At 35.1% G+C, this 21,875-nt stretch overlaps 1 protein-coding gene across 2 annotated transcripts in view; it reads right to left on the reverse strand.

Annotated features, from left to right (window-relative positions):
* FGF10 (fibroblast growth factor 10) overlaps positions 1 to 21,875 on the reverse strand; it is an 82,221-nt gene that overhangs the window by 12,679 nt on the left and 47,667 nt on the right. The gene's annotated exons all lie outside the window — the stretch shown is intronic.

Here is a 21,875-nt window from a genome sequence, read left to right on the forward strand (position 1 = left end):
AGGATTGTTTTACCTATTTAAATACTTTTCTCCAAAGTACTATTCTATTCTCAAAGTACTATACTATTCTAGCAAACACTTGATTTTAAGATTTCAAAAGTATTTTAGAGAAGCATACTTTTTAGTCCACACAAAGGGATTCACTTCCATATAGACTAATTTTCTAGGTAGCTAAAGTTTTTCAGCTCTCAGACTTTATTTATTAAAAAAAATAATAACTTGGCTCCTAAATCTTCAAGTTCACTCATTTCCTTGTTCATATATGGAGATTACTAGTTACAAGTTTGTTTTTCTTGATGACATTAGCACTGATGGCTTTCTCTGCTGTGAAAGTACATTGCTCTCATGAGCTTCTACATTAAACTGCCAAATTAATATGTGATCTTGTTAAAATTGAGTGAAAAATATGAGCAAGGTTTGGAGATTTTCTTTTCTGAGTACAGGACATGAGGCTTTATGCAGAAACCTTAGTATTTCTTTTTGATAGGCTCTCAGTTATATTCTGGAGAGTGGATATCTACACAAGTGTAATGTTAAAATTCTGGGGTAAACATAAAATATATAGCTTTAAGTCTAGAACAAACTGCATTTGTTTCATTATAGACATAAAATTAGATATTTTTATGTCTATGATGAAACACATGTAATTTTTCTTATGTAGTAAAAATTATAACAGCGAATTCGCAAATAACTTAATGGGGCATAATTTTGCTTTATAAACACTAGTGCTGAAAGAATTATACAGAAATTATTTCAGCTGGTAGTTCATTTACACCCTTGAATTTGTTGACAACTTGATTCCATTCATAGTTCTTGAGCATAAAATGCTACTTTACACCTAGAAAGTGTGACAGATTCTAGGTCTGCATGATCATGTCCAGAAAAAATACACAGAGGTTTTCAATAGCTAAATAATTGTCATCATATTAAGTAGAAATATTTCAAATAATGTTTTCACCTCTCTTTAATGTGAAACAGAGCTAAATTCAGTGAGGCCTCAACACATTATGTGAACTGTTGAACTCCCGCACAGCACAAAGGACTTTCCTGAACACTGTGCTAAGAGACTCAGTCAAACTTTACCCTGACTTCCAGCCTCACTAGGCTGTGTCCCTAAAGGTGACTCTAGCCACCATGCTTAAGAAAACACAACGCTGCCAAACTGAATTGTTCCAGCCCCCCTTGCCAAACTATTTTCAGTAATTCTCCATTCCACTCCCTTCTGTAATGTTCCATTTCCACTAGCCTCTTTTTTGTCCCCCCTTTATCACTTCCCCATAATCCCTTTTTATTCCCTCTCTGTTCTCCCTTAAAAACTTCAGTCACCTTTGTCTTAGTTGGAGTTGAGCTCAATTAATACTCTAGTCTCTCTCTCTTACTGCAGTAGTCTAAATAAAATCTGTCTTGTAACCTTTAACAAGCATCTGGTGCTGGATTTTTTTGTTTGTTGGTTGGTTTGACAGTTACGTGAGATTAAAAAAAATCTCACAAGGATTATAGAGTAGAAAACTGTCACCAAAGTCAGGGGTATCATGTGCAAGCAAAATAGTTCACAACTGGTAAGTGAAGAAAAGTATGGCTTTTTGAAAACTGGGAGAGGAAAGCACCTAGCTGAAAGGTAACAACTATGTTAGTATCTCTTAGCTTAAGGGTCCACATGCTTTACACTTGTTTGGGATTGCATATTTGCTTGGAGACCCTAGCTTAACTGTATTGAAAGAATGTCAAAATGTACCTGAGTAATTGCTGTGTTTTGAGAGTAACTGGAACAACAGCAACATTTGTGATATTAATTTTAATTTTGTATCAGCTACTTATTTTCCCACCTCAGTTCTCTCCATCTACACCCCTTCTCCCTCTCCATCCTATCCTATCTCTGTTTCTGTCTCTCTTACACACACACACACACACACACACACACAAACACGATAGGCAGCTAACAACCACACACAAAAACACACACACATTTTTTAAAGGAAATAGCAAAGTCACATTTCATGTGATGAAATTAATAGAGGAGGCACTTAGGTGTAAATGACAGGGAAATTAGTGGAAGCTCTAAAAAGCAGAAGAACTTGGCTTAATAGCTCTCTTTCTTAACTAGCTGTGTGACCTTGGATAAGTCAAGACTCAGAGTCTTGGTTTCCTCATTTGCAAGTTGGGGCTAACTGCCTACAGCTCATAGGATTGCGTAGAGTCTCAGACAGTGGATATTGAATAGATATTTACTGTCTGCTGAGTCAGAATGGCGTCAAGTTAACCAGTCTTCTACACCAGTGGTTCTAAAACTTGATCATGCACCAGAATCATTTGGAAGGCTTGTTTAAACAGATTGCTTGGATTTTTGATTTGGTAGACCTGGGGTAGGGCCAGAGAATTTAAATTTCTAGCAATTTCCTAGGCAGTGCTGATTCTGCTGGTCCAAGGACCACACAGTGTTTTATACACTACATTCAGAGACAGAGCAGGCCTTTGATATAAAAAAGCATTGACAGAAACATGTGCAGAGAAGCAAAACCACAAACGGGAATAGATGCAAATAATGGTAGCAACTTAACATCAAAGTAAAATTGTTAAAGAATGTGGAAAGAAGTACTGGGTTTTTCTTTTGCTTGTTTTTGATAGGCGTGGGATTCAACATCTGCATAACTGAGATAATGTGGATTTGGAATTCGTGTACAAGTATAGTACATTGTTGTCTATAGTCAGTTTTTTGAAGACTTGCAATAAGATTATTATCAGAATCTTTATTTTCTTCTCCTCAGTAAGAGTGTGGACATGCTGGTGGAAATGTAAGTGCCTTCATCTACCCCTAAAGAAGTATTTTATAGGCATTCTCATAGGGCTAATTGTGTTGACACTCTAAGAATTAAATGACTGTATGGCTCCCTTAAAATTATGCCAATGGCCAAGAAATTGCTACAGATCTATAGGGATTCACTTGATCTCCCACCCTCTAGAATAATCTCACTACCTTTAAAGGGAAGATGCCAGAGTGGGCTAATCATTGATCTACATCTGGTCCACCTTGTACTACTATTATAGACTCTGGCTGCCTTTTCAGCATAAGGCAATAGAGCTATTTAGTTTTTCTATCAGCCACAGTTCTTTCAGATATCCTTGACATTCATTTAGAATTGTAGACAGAAACAGGACCTACATTAGCAGATAATCTTTACCATCCCTATATAAGGAGATATATCTTTGCCAATTTGCTACAGTACAGAATGACCTTTTAAATTCTCACCTGGTACTTCAAGTCATAGTATAAGCTCAGTGACTAGCCTGGTCTTATTGATGAATATGGTGGCAAATTCTAAAGCATTTCTCAATTTAAGGCTATATTTTAATTGACCAGTACTGTAATTTAACCATTGTCATTGACCTAACATTAAAAGTGTCAGAAGCAACACAATCTAGAGACTTTATTCCCTAGTTATAAATGAATTTTAAAGTGTGTTAGAGATTCATCTCATTATTGTATTTTTTTTTTTTTTTTTTTGCGATACGCGGGCCTCTCACTGTTGTGGCCTCTCCCGTTGCGGAGCACAGGCTCCGGACGCGCAGGCTCAGCGGCCATGGCTCACGGGCCCAGCCGCTCCGCGGTATGTGGGATCTTCCCGGACCGGGGCACGAACCCGTGTCCCCTGCATCGGCAGGCGGACTCTCAACCACTGCACCACCAGGGAAGCCCTCACTATTGTATTTTTATTACAAATGAAATGTGACTGAGGTCTTCCACGATGATCATTAGTCAATAAATATTTGCAGATGGCCATCTAATGTGGCTCTTCATGACACTGTACTAGATCAATAGATTTAGTAAACGTAATATTTTCTAAGTTTTTTTCCTTACTAGCAGAGTTTTTTTGGTTGTTCATTTAACTTTATTGCACTGTGTCAGGACATAGACAATTACTAATATTGTAACAGTGCTGTGTTTTCAGACATTACTTTTGTGTTCTTGGGGTAGATTCACAATGAGACATAAATTACATGTTTCTAAGAATAAGAATTTATTTGAAATTCTTCAGAATTTTCTATAGTAAGTACTGATGTAACTTTAATTTGAAAAATGAGAAAAATTGTAAGCCTAATTTTGCATGAAATAAAGACCTAGAAAAGCTTGTGTGCCTCTGGAGATAGGAACCCTCGCCCTACTTCCAACTAACAGTAATCCTGGAAAAAGAACACTGGAAATACTTACATGTTTGAATCGTTTGCTGTGACCCAAGATAATTGACATTGGATCCCATTGTACAGTGGAATAAATGGTGAGAAACAGCATAAAACAAAAAGAGAGGCTGAAGATATACTCAGAAATCCCCAGCACAATGCATTTGAATGGTAGGTAATAAGGCCATAATAAGGCAGAAAGTAAATACGGAAAGTATTTCTTCTTGAAAGGTAAAGTTATTTTTGTGTCAGAAAATATATTTATATATAAAGTTATAAAGCTATTTTTCCCCCCATTTCCTTTAGTAAGCAAATTCTTCAAAAAATTCTAAAATGCTGGAATTCCTGATTTCTTGCCTGGGCATCCAGCCACACCCCGCTTCGGCCCTACTCTTATTATGTCTCCAGTATTTAACATTTGGGGAAAAAGCCTGAGGGAATCCTTATGTGGTTTATGTCTCCTCACTGAGCATTGGAGGGAAGGAAATTTTCTTTTTTTCTTTCTTTCTGCTATTCTGTGTAGAAAGGTTGGTCTAAATATCAACCATGTGAAAATAAGGGACAATCACTGCAATCTTATTGCTGCTGGAAAAATCTACAGACAATGCAAAATAATACTAGAGATGTGTTATGTACTAGAAAAAGCCAAACAACTCTCTAAATTAGATCTATTAAGATAAGGAGGCTTTGGTAAGCATATCAATTGTGATATTCCTGTTCCCCACCCCCCAAAATGAGTCATCATAGATTATTTTGAGAAATATTCTTGGTTCAAACAAAACTTCTCATCAGTCTAATTTAAAGCACAGATTTTAAAGCCTCAAAATCAACTAAAATTACAAAATAAGAAAACTTCGTGTCATTTATTTTAGTGAGAAAAGTTCAGGTCATTTAAGGCTTAATGAAAAGCTAGGTCTTACAAATTGTAGAGTCAGAGAAGAGCTTGATGAAATCTAGAGATTGTCTGGTTTATCTCTTTCCCTTCTGTAATAGATGACACCAAGGGACCTAGGGATATCCAGGGACTTATCCAAGCACCTCTAAAAGATTACTTAGAGCCTGAAATAAATAGTTAGTACATGTTCTTTCTACTACAACATGAGCCTCCTATAAACATTTAAAAACTGTTGGCAGCCAGGCAAAAGTTTTCTACTTAATGTTTTATAGCCTAATTTATCTTGCTCATTACACAGAAACAATTCATTCTAGTTGAGCTTGACCACTGTATATTTTATTTATAAAGGAAGAAAAAATTTAAAAGCCAACATAAAGGGTCAGAGGAATTATTTCATGACATATTTTGCTAAATGATCACCAAGTCAATATATTTACTCTAAAGTTATTCTTATAAAATGTCTATCACATTTACTAAAGTTTTAATGAATTTCTTGAATACAACTAAATGTAATATAGATTATCTTTTTTCCTCAGTTTAACAAAAAGCATAATATGGGTCAGTAGAGCACATCTTTTTTTTTTTTTGGAATTTTTGAATTTTATTTTATTTTTTATACAGCAGGTTCTTATTAGTTATCTATTTCATACATATTAGTGTATATATGTCAGTTGTCCCAATCTCCCAATTCATCCCACAGTAGAGCACATCTTGATGTTGGACTTGTAGTAAGAAAAAGTCTTACTTGATGCATTGAAGTGTTCACAATGTTAGCTAAGCATGAACAGCCCTGAGTAGTTTAAAATACTTAATGTAGAACATATATTAGAGTTCAAACTCAAGGCTCACTTTGAACATGTATTTTGTAAATTTATAAAGCTTTTAGCACAATGTGGAATGGTATATAATTAGTTTCTTTACTCTTTCAAAGATTCTTCCCATAGTTACTTGGGTAGTGGATAATTATAATACTAAGATATATAAACACGACTATTTAGTAAGTGTATTTTTATTTGATTATGCAAAAAGATAACTTATTTATATGTACTTGTCAAATTGAAACATTTATTCATTTGCCATATATAGAATTATATATTGCAATAAGGAATTCTGACTTCTGCTGAAAAGGGGAAGTTTAATCAAGATACTCAGGGAACGTCATAGCTCTCTGGACGTTGACCGAAAGGATGTCCTTTTTTGGTCAAACACCAAGGTAGAAGTGATTTTGTCTCCAAAGTTCATGAAAATGCCCTGTCATTTGCCACACAACTGGCAAAGAAAACAGATCTCTTAGGTTGGAGATAGAAGACAGCATCACACATTCATTTCTAGTCACTAGTAAATCACACGGTCAGTATTTTGCAGAGTACACTGGAGGGAATACTTTCTTAGAAATTAATATAAGGGATTTTCCTGGTACTTAAAAAGAGTATTTTGAGACAGCATAAAATTAAAATTAAAACTTAGTGTAGGGCTTCCCTTGTGGCGCAGTGGTTGAGAGTCCGCCTGCCGATGCAGGGGACGCGGGTTCGTGACCCGGTCCGGGAGGGTCCCACATGCCGCGGAGCGGCTGGGCTCGTGGGCCATGGCTGCTGAGCCTGCACGTCTGGAGACTGTGCTCTGCAACGGGAGAGGCCACAACAGTGAGAGGCCCGCGTACCGAAAAAAAAAAATCAATGCTTAAATTGATTTAAAATAGTATACTTTTGAGAAAGAACACACACCCTTTAAGAAAAAACACAATCTATTTGACCCAAGTTTGAAAGGGAAAACTGATGGGTCAGAGAACGTTATATGTAGGTGCTGGTTCCAAATAATCAACAGGACCATATAGGAGAGCTTTAAAAACTGCCGAGAGGCAAATAAGTAGAGTAATATATAATGTGTGTGTGTATAATATATATGTATTTCAGACAAGTGTTATTTCATACTCATCTTGATGCAAGTCTTAGTAAACTGTTATGAATAAAACATGCTGAACATTCAGCATTTGAGAGTAGAAAATAGATTATAACTACTATGTACTTGAGTTCTCCTGCATATAAGACATGCTTTCTGGTATCCAGATTACAGGGGAAAAAACAGAGAGAGGAAACCAAAAACTAAAAGTTAACAGAGAAGAACCACAGAATTAAAATTATTCTACCGACTTGATTTTGTATATCTTGCATTAAAATACATATCCAAACCATGCTAATTGCAAATGGCTCACTGCATTCAATTAAATTTTATTCAAAATTGTTAAAATCTTAAAAAATTTGGAAAAAGTATTCAAAGAAAAGTTATCTTAAACTTCTTTGTAGTATACTTCAGTTCAGCTGGATAAAACTCCATATATTATATTTTGAAGAACTGTTTCCACTTACGTTTATTTGTCAAAATCTGAAAGCATTTCCCCCCAAAAGAAAAATTCTCAATATTATTTAATTCATATACTCAATTGCAAGAAAGTATTTGAATTGATTTGCTCAATTCTGACTTGCTTGTTTTGTCAAATAATTATTAAATTCAACTGAAATAAAATAACTAATTTATAAAATTTATGGTGAGTAAAATTTTAGTGCATGGATCTAAGGTAGAGAAAAACAGAAGCTGAAAAGGACAATACAAATTTGAAAATAATTTGTCAAATTGTCATCAGATTGGCAAAACACATTTAAGTAAAGTGGTTGGTTGGTTTTTTAGCAAGTCAGGTTAATAAATTACTGGAAACATCTATAAAGAAGAATGAGCAACATTCAACAGTTTCATACCATTCAATTTCTATTGTAAATGTTTCTCCTCCCACTAATTCTAGTAGGTCAGAAAAAAATTGTGATTGTAATACAATTGGATTTAGTACAAATGTTGAAATATTTCAGTGTATATCTCAGTGTATTTTTCTTGGGTAAAATTCAAAGTAAACCTTTTTTATTTGTTTTCATGTAAGAATCTTTACAAATAGATGTCAAATATAGTGTCATAATTTAAGAAGGGTATATATTTGATGCCTCCATATTTTACCAAAACAGACTCAGAAATTCAAGACCCATGAGACGACATACATTTCATAGTTACTGTTATTAAATAGATAGATGAATAGAAACATGTACATCTATCTTACATAAGCAAACCGGTGAGAAAAACAATTTTTTAAATTTCAAAAAACTAAAATAAAAATAGACATGCTCTTAAAAAGCTTGAAAAGTTTGATTAAGCTGTGGCAGAACATGGAAATGGAACTCAGGGTTAGAACTCTCTTAAGAAATTTTTACTTATGGATTAGTTACAGCTGTCATGTAGCTGAACTTATTTCTTTATGCATTTTGATACAAGGACTAGGCATATTTTTATGTCAAGGAGAAGTTCAGTATGCAGATGAGAACTATAGTGAAGAAAGAGGAGAGTGCCTTTGGCTGGAGGTAGGAAGAGCCTCAAGTTGCCATTAGTTTATTGCAAGCATGACTCTTCTATTTCTCCAAATGGGCCACATCTGTGCTGTCAGCACCTAGCCCATAGCAGGTACCAAACGTATAATCATGGAACAAATTAGTCATTTATCTGAAGGAACTCATGTGCAAAGTACCAGTTTCAACTTATTTTCCTCTGGAAAGAGGAAAGGAAAGCTCTTCTCCATTGGCAGGTATTTGAGTGTGCCAACTCTACCCAGAGTACTCAGTGGGGTAAAATCAAAAGCCAGTTCATCTTCACCTTCCATGGCAGGAATATAGAGGAATATACCACCCTCTGCACCCCCCATCCTGTCCCAATTTGTCTTCTAACCTCAGCATGGGCTCTATCCTGAGACTGATTCCTCGCATTATTTTATGGATGTACATTCAACTCAGAGTAAAGCACAGGTACCTTAAAGGACTGATTATCAAATGCAACCCTATGAAAATCACATTGACAAATATTTGGTGCTTTCTGTGTATGAAAGCCAGCTACTGAGCATAGAAAGAACCACTGTGACATGTGTGTAATAGGAAGAGAAAGAATAAAATGGAGTCCCAAGCCTAAATTTTTCTGCTCAGTCTTTACCTACTAAATTCTGCTTGCTTCAACCACAGCAAAAGGCAAGAACCACTCTGTTCCCTTTCCTTTCATAGGTGTACAATCATAGCAACCTGTTTTAAAAGGTTAAAAAAAGAAGTCTCCTAGCCACAAAGTCCAGTATCTCAGTCCACAACCTGGATGGTTTTTTGCCTCAGAAACTTAGTCAGGGATGTTAAGGTAATGAGGTCTGCTGCAAATGTCCAAATATAAACAATTGCTTGCTGACTCTAAAACCCTGAGTGTTTTCATTTTGAGTGCTTAACAGCTTTCTGACGTGGTGGGAGATCCTATCTTTATTCTTCTAGCCAACAAAAAGCCTTCTCATCCCTCTTTGCCTTCTCAGTCAACACTTTAAGTCTGGAGAGTTTGACAAAGTCTTTATGTTGAAAGTTAAAAGCTACTGAGGAGAGTACAACCATTTCACGCCCTTCCTCTTTCATCATCATCAGCTCCTCTTTTTATTGTTTCTCTACCATGCCAGTTGACAAAAACAGCCGCTAATAATTATGTTTGCAGTACTAGGCTATGTGATCTAATTGCACAGACTTGTGCCACATGTCTTGTCCAGTTACACAAACTTGATTTCCAGAAAGACAGCTTCAGAGACACTTTCTTAGCTGTCTTCCCACTCACAAACTTCAAGGGATATGCACACTATACTGTTAAATGGCTGTACTTGAAAACTGTTTTCATGTTTTTCTTCTTTCACCTTCATTCAACCCCTCCAAAAATACTGACATTTCTGTAGAGTGAGCAGCGTACTACTCTTTGGAATCTGATAGTTTTCTTTTTTAATTGCCCTTGCTAGCTAACTACTTTGTAAGGTAATCACGTGAAAAGTCAGATATTTTTGACCTTTAAATTGAAGCAAAATATCAACACACTGACTTTTTTGGTAGACAAGATTTTCTGGCAAATTTATTACAGGCAGAAAAAATATATAATCAATTACTTGCTTTGCAAGATACTTTTTCAGATTCTTTACATTTCTCTTATTCCTTACTATAACCTGAAAATCTCACTATGTTAATACATAATTTTAAAAATCTAAGGAAAAAGCCATATAAGGAAAATTATTTCAAGTAGATTTTTACCCAGAATAACTTGACTTATTTGAAGAACTGATATTATTGATGAAGATTTTGCTCTTACTGTTGGCAAATAAGTGCACCAGATTGATTTCTTATGACTTGGACCAAGTCTAGTTTTCATTGTTTGTTGAAGCAGATCTTTTCCTAATTGGCTGACATATTTTGATCCTAGGCTTTTAGCTTGACATCACTGTCTTCTACTTCGACACCACTGATCTAAGCCAGCACCCATTCCACATGATAATCCAAATGAAAAATATCACAAAATGAGCATGTACCCAATATCAGAAACATTTGCTTTGACATTTATGGCTCAGACCTTCTAAGTAGTTCTGGCATGGTCTAAACTAGACCATCTAGTTTCCAACACAAAACAGCTGGTTTAGGTGGCAAAATCTTGTCAAGTTAAAGCACCCAACCCTTAATAATGAATAATTGGCAAGATGTTGTTCCAATTCATCTTTCGTCTCTACTGAATCTGGACAAATGACTGTAAATTTGCGCCAAATTCCTCTTCCTAAAATGGACAGCCTGGCTTCCCACGGAGACATAGCGTTTCAGAGCATTAGTGTCCCCAGGGTATCTGTCAGTACAAAGCTGGTCTAGGATAAGCCACATTAATAGCAGTTTCCTCTTGTCATTCTTAAGCTGTCTTTTTATATTTATGAGCCCATCCATATGAGTTAAATGTTTCACATTTTTTTTTGCTACTTCAATATTTATCTGATACTTTTTCAAAAACTAAGTTTTTTCATCCTTTAGTAAATAGCATTTCAACATTTCCCAAAGTATTGGATTTTTCAAAAGAAAGTTGGCTAAAAGAGCATTATAAACAAGGTGCAAGGAGACACTGGTAGTTGATACTTCTCTTTCTCAACATATGGCTTATGTTACAACTGAGCAGGTTCCCAGCTTTTATCTCTGGGAGCTGTGAAGTTGACTGCTTATAAGGTCTCATTGTCTAATTAATCCTTACTTAAAATTCACCTAAGTAAGTCTAACATGGATAGGAAGTTGGTTTCTGTTACTTGTTCCACCTTTCACCCTACCACACATCTGGGAAATATTCAGTTTAAGATCAGGTCCAAGCCTTTTGGCATTAACTACCCCAAAACATTAAGATATCACCAGCAATTTGCCTCTGCATCAGAAAATTAAAAGCATATTTGAGATAAACATGAGTATGCCACTAATATTACTGGCAATAATTGAGAGCTGTTCTTTTATTATAATGGGAAAAAAGAATGTTCTCAGATAAAATAGGTAAATTAAGTCCAAATGGTAATATTAACCTCCTAAAATAACTGCATATACACTTTTATATGAATGCTAAAAAATAGTTTTTTAAATGCTACTGTTTTTCTTTATTGTTGTACTGTTAATGGTAGAGAAAACACATATCCTATACAAATAGTATATAATTGGTGTATCCCTTAGGAAAATCAAAATTACAATTTAAGTTGTTTAAATTATAGATTATGGATTACTAGCTCAGTTGATCAGACATCATCATTCTTTTGCTAAGATTATTTCCTTTTTAGTTTAAAATGGGAAAATCAAAACCTACTTAGACCCTTTACTTTAGACTCTGCTCCAATCTTAGCAGCTGTGTTTTGCATTTATATTCTTGATAATTAAAGCGAGCTTGTGGGTAACTCATTATAAACAATTTTGATGTAAAATTGTGACAGTTGATTAGGACATCATTTATACACTGCAGCTAAAGGTAACAGGAGAGATGGGTAAATCAGGACTCTGAAAAATTTATTCAGGAGCTAGATTTAAATTTCTTTGTGAAGCTAGAAATCGAGCAAGATTAGATATTCCTTCAGGGAGATCAGCTCCATGCTTTGTGACCACCTAGAGGGGTGGGATAGGGAGGGTAGGAAGGAGATGCCAGAGGGAGGAGATATGGGGATATATGTATATGTATAGCTGATTCACTTTGTTATAAAGCAGAAATTAACACACCATTGTGAAGCAATTATACTCCAATAAAGATGTTAAAAAAAAAAAGATACTCCTTAAAAAATTTATGCTCTTATTGTTGGAGCATTTTTGTTGCTGGGGTCACTCCACCAAAACTTTGCTTCACAATTTTTATCCTGGAACTTTGCTCAAAAACTGGAGCTCTGTCTAAGAAACTGCTTGTATTATATCCATCAACATTCAAATGCTTATGCCTAACTAATTTTATGTGATTTTAGTTTTTATTAAATAATTGCATTGACAAGTTAGAGAAAGAGAAAAGGAAGAGGAAATTGAAAATGTGGCTCTTTGTGCCTTTAATTGGAGATTCAGAAATTCTTCTCATGCGATTTCCATGTTTGGCTCAATGTTTTCTAAAAATGCATTGATATTTAAAGCATTCTTTAAAAGGTCATTTTGAAGACATGTGAGCAAGCTGTACTGAGGGTGTTGTATGTGCAATTAGGGTTCCTTTTTCTGTAAAGCCTTTCCAGATTCTTAGATGAATAAGGATCCACCAGCTCAGTTTTCATTGCCTTCTGTATCTTTTGGTCTGACATAATGTTGATCCCATTTTGCATGCAAAAAACATATGGGGATTGAGAATTAAAAGCAGTTACCGGCCAAGCTATTATAACAGACATAACTAAAGACCACCAAGAGCAGAAATCATGCTAGCATCATGCTGAAAGGAATATGAAACAGTACCATGAATATTATGATTACTTAATACTTAGTGATTGGTTGATATTTACATGTGGAGACTTATGGGACTGGAGCTAGAGACATCTATGCTGTGTTTTGTTTGTTTGTTTGATGTGGGCCATTTTTAAAGTCTTTATTGAATATGTTACAATATTGCTTCTGTTTTACGTTTTGACCCTTTTGGCCCTGAGGCATGTGGGAGCCTAGCTCCCCGACCAGGGATCGAACCCACACCCCCTGCATTGGAAGGTGAAATCTTAACCACTGGACTGCCAGGGATGTCCCTATGCTGTGTTCTGACAGTAATACAACTGAGTATAAATAAGTGAAGGAAAAAAAAAGACAAACGCCTCCGTTGCTATCTCCTCCCTCTAAGGAAACAGCTAACAATATTAAACCCATCATCTGTGTAAAGCACAAGTATGAACTCCATTTTACCATGAATACTACAGAGATTTGTTTAGCATCCTGTTAAAATCTTTTTACTCTTGGTAGGGAGTCTGTTGGTAGTAGTTCCAGCTTTGGCTTGGCAAACTGTGAGCTGTATGAATTTGAAAGGGGCAGTTAACCTCTCAGAGTCTCCTTCCTCATCTGTAAAATAAGGAGGTTGCCCCAGAGGTGATTATCAAAGCCTTTTCCAGCTTTACAATTCTATGATCTATGAACAAGAGCCAACATTACAATTTAGGATTTGGCACCTGATTTTATACTATGCTAGTGCCATGGAACTGCTTATTTCATGAATCTCACATGTTGAATTTCTCTATGTAACCTGGTTTGACTTTGTTGTTTTTCCTTTAAAGGAACTAAGCGTACTATCCCTTTGGCAACTGTGGGTAGTTATAAGAATTTTTAATCATACTTGGGAAATACATGCAGTGCCTAGTGGCGCACATGTCCTACTGCCCTCTAGTGGGTGAAACCATATCTTCCCTAGATTACCTACAAGACTGGCTAAGATAGAGCTGCTCAAGCTTTATTCAAATCACCTGAGGTGGGGTCCCAGTTTCTGCAACTCCCAAGTAATTTCACTGCTGCGGGTCCTAGGACTACACTTTGAGTAGCAAGAATTTAAGTGATTAGTGTTCTTCGGCACATACTTGGTTGAAGTAAGGAAGGAAGCATATTCAGCATGGGCTAAGAAGTATGTTTCTAGCTAGTAGAAGAGGAAGGAGGAGGAGAAAAAGGAGGAGGAAAGAGAAGGACAGGAGGAGAAGAAGAAAAGAGGAGGAGGAAATCAATCCACCAGACTGAAAGGGCTCTTGTGGCAAAGCCACGTTCCTCTTGATCACTAGCCATCTCTAGGAAGTTTCTAAGTCTTAACACGACAGTATATGTGTTTGGACTTACATAGTCTCCTTCTAATATTTTATTATATTTTAGTTAATTAACAGATAGGCCTGCAAAAAAATTAGAACTAGTTGAACCTGTCAGGATTTTACAACTCTATAATTATGTAAAAACACACATTAAAGCCAGTCTAGATAGAAAATATTCACCATATTTGTGTAACTTATTACATAAGTAGGCTGTATTGATGGAACAATGAGTACATACGGCACTGAACTCTTGCATAGTGGGATTTCTTTCCAGAAAGCAGTGGTCTAAGTTTAGCAGCAAAAAACTATCTATCTATGTTCAAAGCACTATCCTAGGTACTCAGGGTATAGAGCTGAACAAGGAGGACAATAGTGGTCATGAGTTCATTTCACAGAAGGGAAGAGAGAAAATGAACATATAACTGTGATAAAAGTTAAAACTTGGGCTTCTCTGGTGGCGCAGTGGTTGAGAGTCCGCCTGCCGATGCAGTGGACACGGGTTCGTGCCCCGGTCCGGGAAGATCCCACATGCCGTAGAGCGGCTGGGCCCGTGAGCCATGGCCGCTGAGCCTGCGCGTCCGGAGCCTGTGCTCCGCAACGGGAGAGGCCACAATGGTGAGAGGCCCGCGTACCACAAAAAAAAAAAAAAAAAAAAAAAAAAAAAGTTAAAACTTATAGCTCCAGTTTATAGGTATCCCTATGTACTTGACCCTATGCTTAGAACACTGTTGTCATTAACATTGATGGCTGCATTATACGTCCCATTACATACATATGGAAGCTAAAATTGAAAGAGCTCAGCGTTAAGGTCCAAACTCTTATATGACATCAAATGTGCAGGCTCTTAAGCACTAAATGATGTTGCATTTCATTGGTTTTCAAAATGTTAACTAACAAACTCCCTCTGTGTGATTTGATTTCCATATTCTCAACAGCTGCCTCTTTAGTCTGTTAGCAATGGAAGGAGATAATGCTGAGGCTGCCAGTTTGAATAATAAAGGACGTGTGTTGGATCCCACTATCTCTGTGTTTGTATTCTATGTGTTGGGCATGTTATTGTAGGAAGAGGGAGGAGCTGGCAGGAGGAGGGAAGGCAGAGCCTGACACTCTCATCTGTATTTTAGATCTGGTCTCCCACTCCATCAGAGCTTTCCTTCTCTTACACCAAGTCTTCTGGGCCTCGCTTTTTTTTTTTTCGGAAACAAATGGTCACCTGGTGCAAAGGTGAGTCTCATCTCTCTTGCTCCTACAACTAGGAAGGGCAACACTTCCGTTCAATAATAGTAAATGTTACTTCCAATTTTTCTTACCAGTATTCTGCTTTCAGTAAACCTCAGTTGCTTGAAACTTTGTGATGCCCTAAATCATTTTTCTGAATGAGGATATAAATGCCTTATCACTTTAGTCTTTGCATCTTCTCCCATTTTACCTTATTATCCCTGCATTCTAGAGGGAGAATCTAATTGAAAAATACTACTTCCCTGGCCCTTTCCTCAACTGTGTTTGGAATATTTCTAGGCCACCTCTACAAAAGTTTCTTGAAACCCAGAAAGAACATAAGTTTTCTCCCAATTCACTAAAAAGAAATGCCTGTCACTGCCTCACCCCAACTACGAAGGGGAATATGGCCACTTCATACAAGAAGAACTGAATTCAGAAATGCTTTAGAAGCTTATCAATACACATGTTATTAGAGGTCATATTAAAGAATGTCAATAATTTGGATTAGGCAGAATGACAGAATGGTTAAATGAATTACTTGGCTTTATACAACTGGTGGTTAGCCCAGCTGAAATTCCAATGCAAGTTTTTTCAATCCCAGCCAAATGTCTTTCCACTAGCTCTAGAAAAAAGGTACTCTGCAAGGTAGTTACCATCTGAGGTGGTAATGCCTGGCAAACAGGAGTGCTGATGCCTGGTATTGCTTAGTTGGTTGGAAAATAAAGATACTGGTCATAAACAAACCCAGGGAAAGCTCAGTGGAAATTGATCATAAACGCTGGGGAGTAAATCATAAGTGACCATGAGAAAAATCCCCATAACAAGACCTTTTCTTTCTCTCTCCTAATCATTCTCACTTGCACATTCCTCCTGTTAATGCTGTAAGATTTTTAATAATATAATATTGTATTTGGTTTAATTTAATCCCTTCTACATAGTGCCAGACTCAGAATTTAACTTCAACGTAAAGAATGGTGAATAATAGCATGGGGATAAGTTAAAAATCTAAATAGCTTGTATTTTTCTAACCATAAGTTATAAGAACTTATGCCTACAGGTGGGAATATGTAGATCACAACATGACAAGGATATTCATAACAATGGTCACTCACCAGGAGACACTCATGCATCTTAATGATGAGAGGAAATGGCCTACTCCACTTTCTCTTAAGCAAGTGCTATTTGATTGGAAAAGTCTCCAGATTTCTTTTTCGTATCAAGAAATTTTGATAGTTTTGATAATTGAAAAGCTTCCATTTTGGCTGTATCTCCAATCCTGTTCATATCTAGTGTTCTACTTGGTACATATCTTAGCATATAATAAAAACTCACTTTTTATATTAAGGACACTTCATCAAAATAAAAGAAAATTTAAACAAAAGTCTTCTTGGGAATTCTACTGGGAAGAAAAATTTAGATTTTATGATCCCAAAGCTACAGGCCACATACAACTAAATTTATTCAGTGATTTACATCTTGAACATCCTTAATGGAGATCAATGAAGTTCTATTTAGGTCACTATTTTAATTCATTTTGTTATACAAGCTAATCATAGAAAACAAGTCCTCTATACAAATTCACATGGTAGTTAAGTTATATGCTTAGACTATTCTTGTATGTTTAGCTGTAATTTACTGTTTTCTTCCCTATTGACTATACATATCAGAAGAGTACAAGTTGTGAAAATGGAAAAAAAAAATTCTGTAAACAAACTCTAGAGAATATTCTATATTACATATGCATACCCATTTTAAGAACTCATATAACTATTCATATTCTTGAATATTAAAAGCATCAGAATATAATTAATAAATGTTAATAATGATAATGACTTCAACACCAAAGGTGACCCTCAAACATCCTTAGAACCTATATTCTTCATTACCTGATTCAAACTGAGAAAAGGGTCTACTTTCAATGAGATAAAATACCACCATTACTACCACTACTATTGTAAAACAATTTCTCCAAGCCTAAAAATGGCTCTAGGAACCAGTGGTTATACTTGTGAAAGTTATTAAATATTCTAAAACAGGTAAACCCATGCTGTATTAATAATTCCAATTTATTTTGCCAAAAAGCATACCTCTGACACTGAAATATGCTAAAGATAGTACAAAGAAAGCTACCATTGAATCCTAAATAAACTACTAATTAGTTGATTTCAATAGCACAATATAGGAAGATGCCTTTATGATCAAGTGAGATTTATCCAGCAATTCAAACATAGTTTGATATTAGGTAAACTACACCCATTGACAGAACTAGTATTTAACATTAACCAAGAAGTTCAGGTCAATGCAATACAGCAAAATTAGACAAAGATTAGAAGAATATGTATCGAAAAGAGTAAGCAACACTGTTATTACCTTTGAGTGATAGGATTAGCTAACTTAAATGGCAAAATAATCTACTGGAAACCTTAATATTTCTTTACTTTGGATCATTATAGGATATTTAAAATTAATAGCTTTTTTAAAATACGCCAACCAGTATTAGAAAAGAAAATGAAAATAATCCCCTTGTAAAATCATGAGAAAAAAAGCAATAAATAATCATAAGAGAAATATGCAGCACTTATAAGAAGAAACATAAAATTTTGAGAGATATAGAAGAAAGATGAGTATAAAGAGATAAAATATTGTAAACATTTCAGTTTTTCATTTATTATGTGCTTAATACAATTTCAATCACAATTTCAACATTTTAATTTGGCAAAGTGGTCTTATACTTCATTGGGAAAAATAAATAGTTAAAAATAGTCAAATTTTCCTTTAAAATATGTAATTTTGAGAACATTTTACTCTCAGGTAATAAAATATATTTTATAGATACAATAATTTAATCAATGTGAGAAAAGTACAGTGAGATTGATGGATGGAATAAATGGCTCAGACACTAATTATCCTATGTATAAAAATTTCCTCCAAGCAGAGGATGAGTGGACTTCCATTCAGAAACTTGACATGACCTTTTGACACTCTTCTATTTGTTCAAGAAGATGTCAGTTCTATCCTAACTCTTCAAATTGTTAATCCTTGTTCTGCCCTCAGCTGGCTGCATTCATTAGTGGCCCCCCTGAGGTTGAATATTCTTGAATTCATGCCTACTCAATATCTTTCAAAAGCTTGTATAAGAGTGTCAGTAATTATGAGGGATATGCAATACATTCTTAGGAATATTTTTAAAACTATACTTGAATTAAATTCATCAGAAAACTAAAGCCATGGGCTGGAAAGTAGCAGGTTAATACAACGGAAATTTTAGTGTTGTTCTGTTTGTTATAAAGATATAGTAAAAAATATATTTCACCATAGTACATAGTGTTCTTCTTTATGGTTTCACTGGGCAGAAAATTCGTGATTTTTAAGAGCATTAGTTTTTTATATCTGTGAATTCTGAATCCCATAACACACTAAACTTGCCTTTTCTCCCTAACTTTTTGAAAACCTAAGGGGCACTATTTATGGCCTATTCTTTGCATAGGTATAACATCTGAAGGCAGAAAATTTGTGTTAACTCATTCTTGACTCTATCTACAATTTCAATTATTATTTTTTCTTTGCTTCATTTTACTTATTTTACCTTTGTTTTATCCTTTATACATTTCCTTAAGTAATTTGGAACTAGACACAGTGTAAATAAATGATAAATAATAACAGTATGTCAAATATAGTTTACAATTAACATAGCATAAAAATTAGAAATAGAGTCATTATAGAGTGCTGGATAATTACCTATTTGGGCAAAAAGGGGAGTTATTGGATCCTTTTCTCAAATCAATAATAAACTCCTAGTTAATGAAAACATTACCTATGAAAAACAATACCATAATATGATCAGAAGTAAAAATATAGGGAAGTAGTCTAATCTCAGGGTATGAAAAACATAAAACACATTGACAAACTCTCAAAGTGAAAATTATGGATTTGAATATTTAAAAAGTTAATGATTCTGTACATCAAAATACATAATAAAAAGAAAAGATTTAAAAACAAGAGAATATTCTCTACCACAAATTTGACAAGGGAACTAACCTAAGTCTTTAAGAGCTCACAAAAATTGATAAAAAAAAGATAAACTAAAACTCAAGAGAAAATTGAGCAAATAACATAAATATATAATTCAAAAGAAGAAAAATACAGGTTTTAAGCATATAAAATATTTAGTCCTCTAGTTAGTAAAATAAATCCAGATTAAAACAAGGTAAAATATTTTGCTTATCAAATTAGCTAAGATGAAAAAAATATAATAGCCAGTGTTGGTATTGGTTTGGTGAATTGCCGATAGGCCTGTAAACTGGAACTTTTTTTTTTTTGCGGTATGTGGGCCTCTCACTGTTGTGGCCTCTCTCGTTGTGGAGCACAGGCTCCGGACGCGCAGGCTCAGCGTCCATGGCTCACGGGCCCAGCCACTCCGCGGCTTGTGGGATCTTCCCGGACCGGGGCACGAACCCGTGTCCACTGCATCGGCAGGCGGACTCTCAACCACTGTGCCACCAGGGAAGCCCTGGAACATTTTTATAGCAATTAAGCACTTGCTAGAATAGCCTTCAAACTGTTATGCCCTTAACCAAATAATTTCAGTTTTAGAAATCTATGCCGAAGAAATGGTTACAATTGCCAAAACCAAATTTATGTATTAAATGTACATTGGAATTATTACAGAATACTGACAAACAGAAAACAATCTAAATGTCCAACTAAAAGTGTTAGATAAATCATTCTTCTAACTTATGATTACATATTTTATTTCCACTAGCAATCATAGAAAATGTTAGAAATAACATTATTTAATGATTTGAGGAATTGCTAATAATGTAAGCTTTAAACATGGCACTGTATGATCACAATTCCATAAAAACGACAATTCGACATATATAGTTATATATCAGAAAGGAGGAAGATAATCTAAAATAACAGTGATTATTTCTGAGTGTTGGCTTTATTGGTGATTTTTATTTTTCTTTATAATCTTCTGTATTTTCTACAACCAGTGTTTAGAACCTTTTTCCCAAGCATAGAATTGACTTTCGGAAAAGATGACTTAACAAAGTTGAGTGATACTAAAAGAAACAGAAATTATGAAGTTCCATGTAGACCTCACAGAGTCCCTGCAGTGACAGGAGCTCCTGTCTGCCATTTAGAGGAGATAAATGCTATATCTCCATAGGAAGATGGGGCACAGATAATTCAGATTGACAAAAGCATCTGTCCAGCATACTTAGCTTCCTAAGGCTTTGATGTGTTTAAAAGATCAGCAAAGCTTTCCCTTTGCCTTCCCTCACTACAGCACAAGTTCAAAGAAACATTTATTATGAAGAGGCTGAATTGTAACAGAAGCTTCTCTCTAGCTTTGAATTACAATGTAAAGTTTATCTATAACTTTATATCAGAAATGCCCCAACAGCTGAGTTAAAGTACTCTATTAATTTTCATTAGTGGTTTCTGATTTATATGTTCTGTTTCAAGTATCAAAGACAAATAATAGAGACATTTTATTGTTCTTCAGTGAGGAATGCAAGAAGATAACAGAGAATGTAGAAAAGCAAGCTATATTTAGGTTGAGATTGTCTAACCATCTACTTAATAATAAATTTAAAGCATGTTAAGAATGTCAATTAGAATTTGGATAGCTGTTCACGTAAAGCCAAATCAATGAATCTAATTTTCTGTTCTTTTAGGGCCAAGTATATTTAATTTTAAAAAGCCCCTTTCTGTTTACTATTTTCTTTTCTAAAAGTGACCAAAGAAAACAATGAATATGACTTAAATATGGTATTTTTGAAAATTCCCAAAATATCTAAAGTCTCAAAACAGATTAAAATCCAAGCACAAAGAACATTTAAAAAATCTGATTATTTTTATTTGAAGCCTGTATATCTAAGGTTCTAAATGTCATAAAGTGATGGTCAGAATAGATAAATCATTTTAGAATTCAGTAATCCAAGTAAATGTAGATTAACCCACCCCTCAAATATGTTACACATAATTTAAGTAGGGTTTAACTTTTAAATGTACAAATGATTCTGCCCTTAAAATATATTAAAGAAATGTGAGGTTGGGGAAGATAGAAAAACAAAACACAGAATAAAAATTTAGTATAAAGCCTTCTATTATGGAAATTATCTTTTTTTTATACAAATGGCTTGTGCTCTGCTCTAGCAAGAGAATTTTCCATGTCGTGTATTTGCAAATTATCTAAAATGCAGTGATAACCTCCTATCAACACTCTATATGTGAAACTGTAACCTATTCGGCCCATGCTGAGAAATTCCACTTATTTCTTCCTTTTTCACTTTTGAAATTCTTTGAAAGGTGTCCTCTTATCTGAAAGGTCTCCTCTGGCCATTTGACCCCTATCTTTAATATCTTGCTTTCTGCTCTTTGTTCTTCAGCGCCTCACTTTCTCACTTTTGACTGCATTCTCCCCCTCTTACAGACTCCTTATTATTTTGAACAAAG

This window comes from Tursiops truncatus, chromosome 3, assembly GCF_011762595.2.
Source record: "Tursiops truncatus isolate mTurTru1 chromosome 3, mTurTru1.mat.Y, whole genome shotgun sequence".
NCBI lineage: Eukaryota > Metazoa > Chordata > Mammalia > Artiodactyla > Delphinidae > Tursiops > Tursiops truncatus.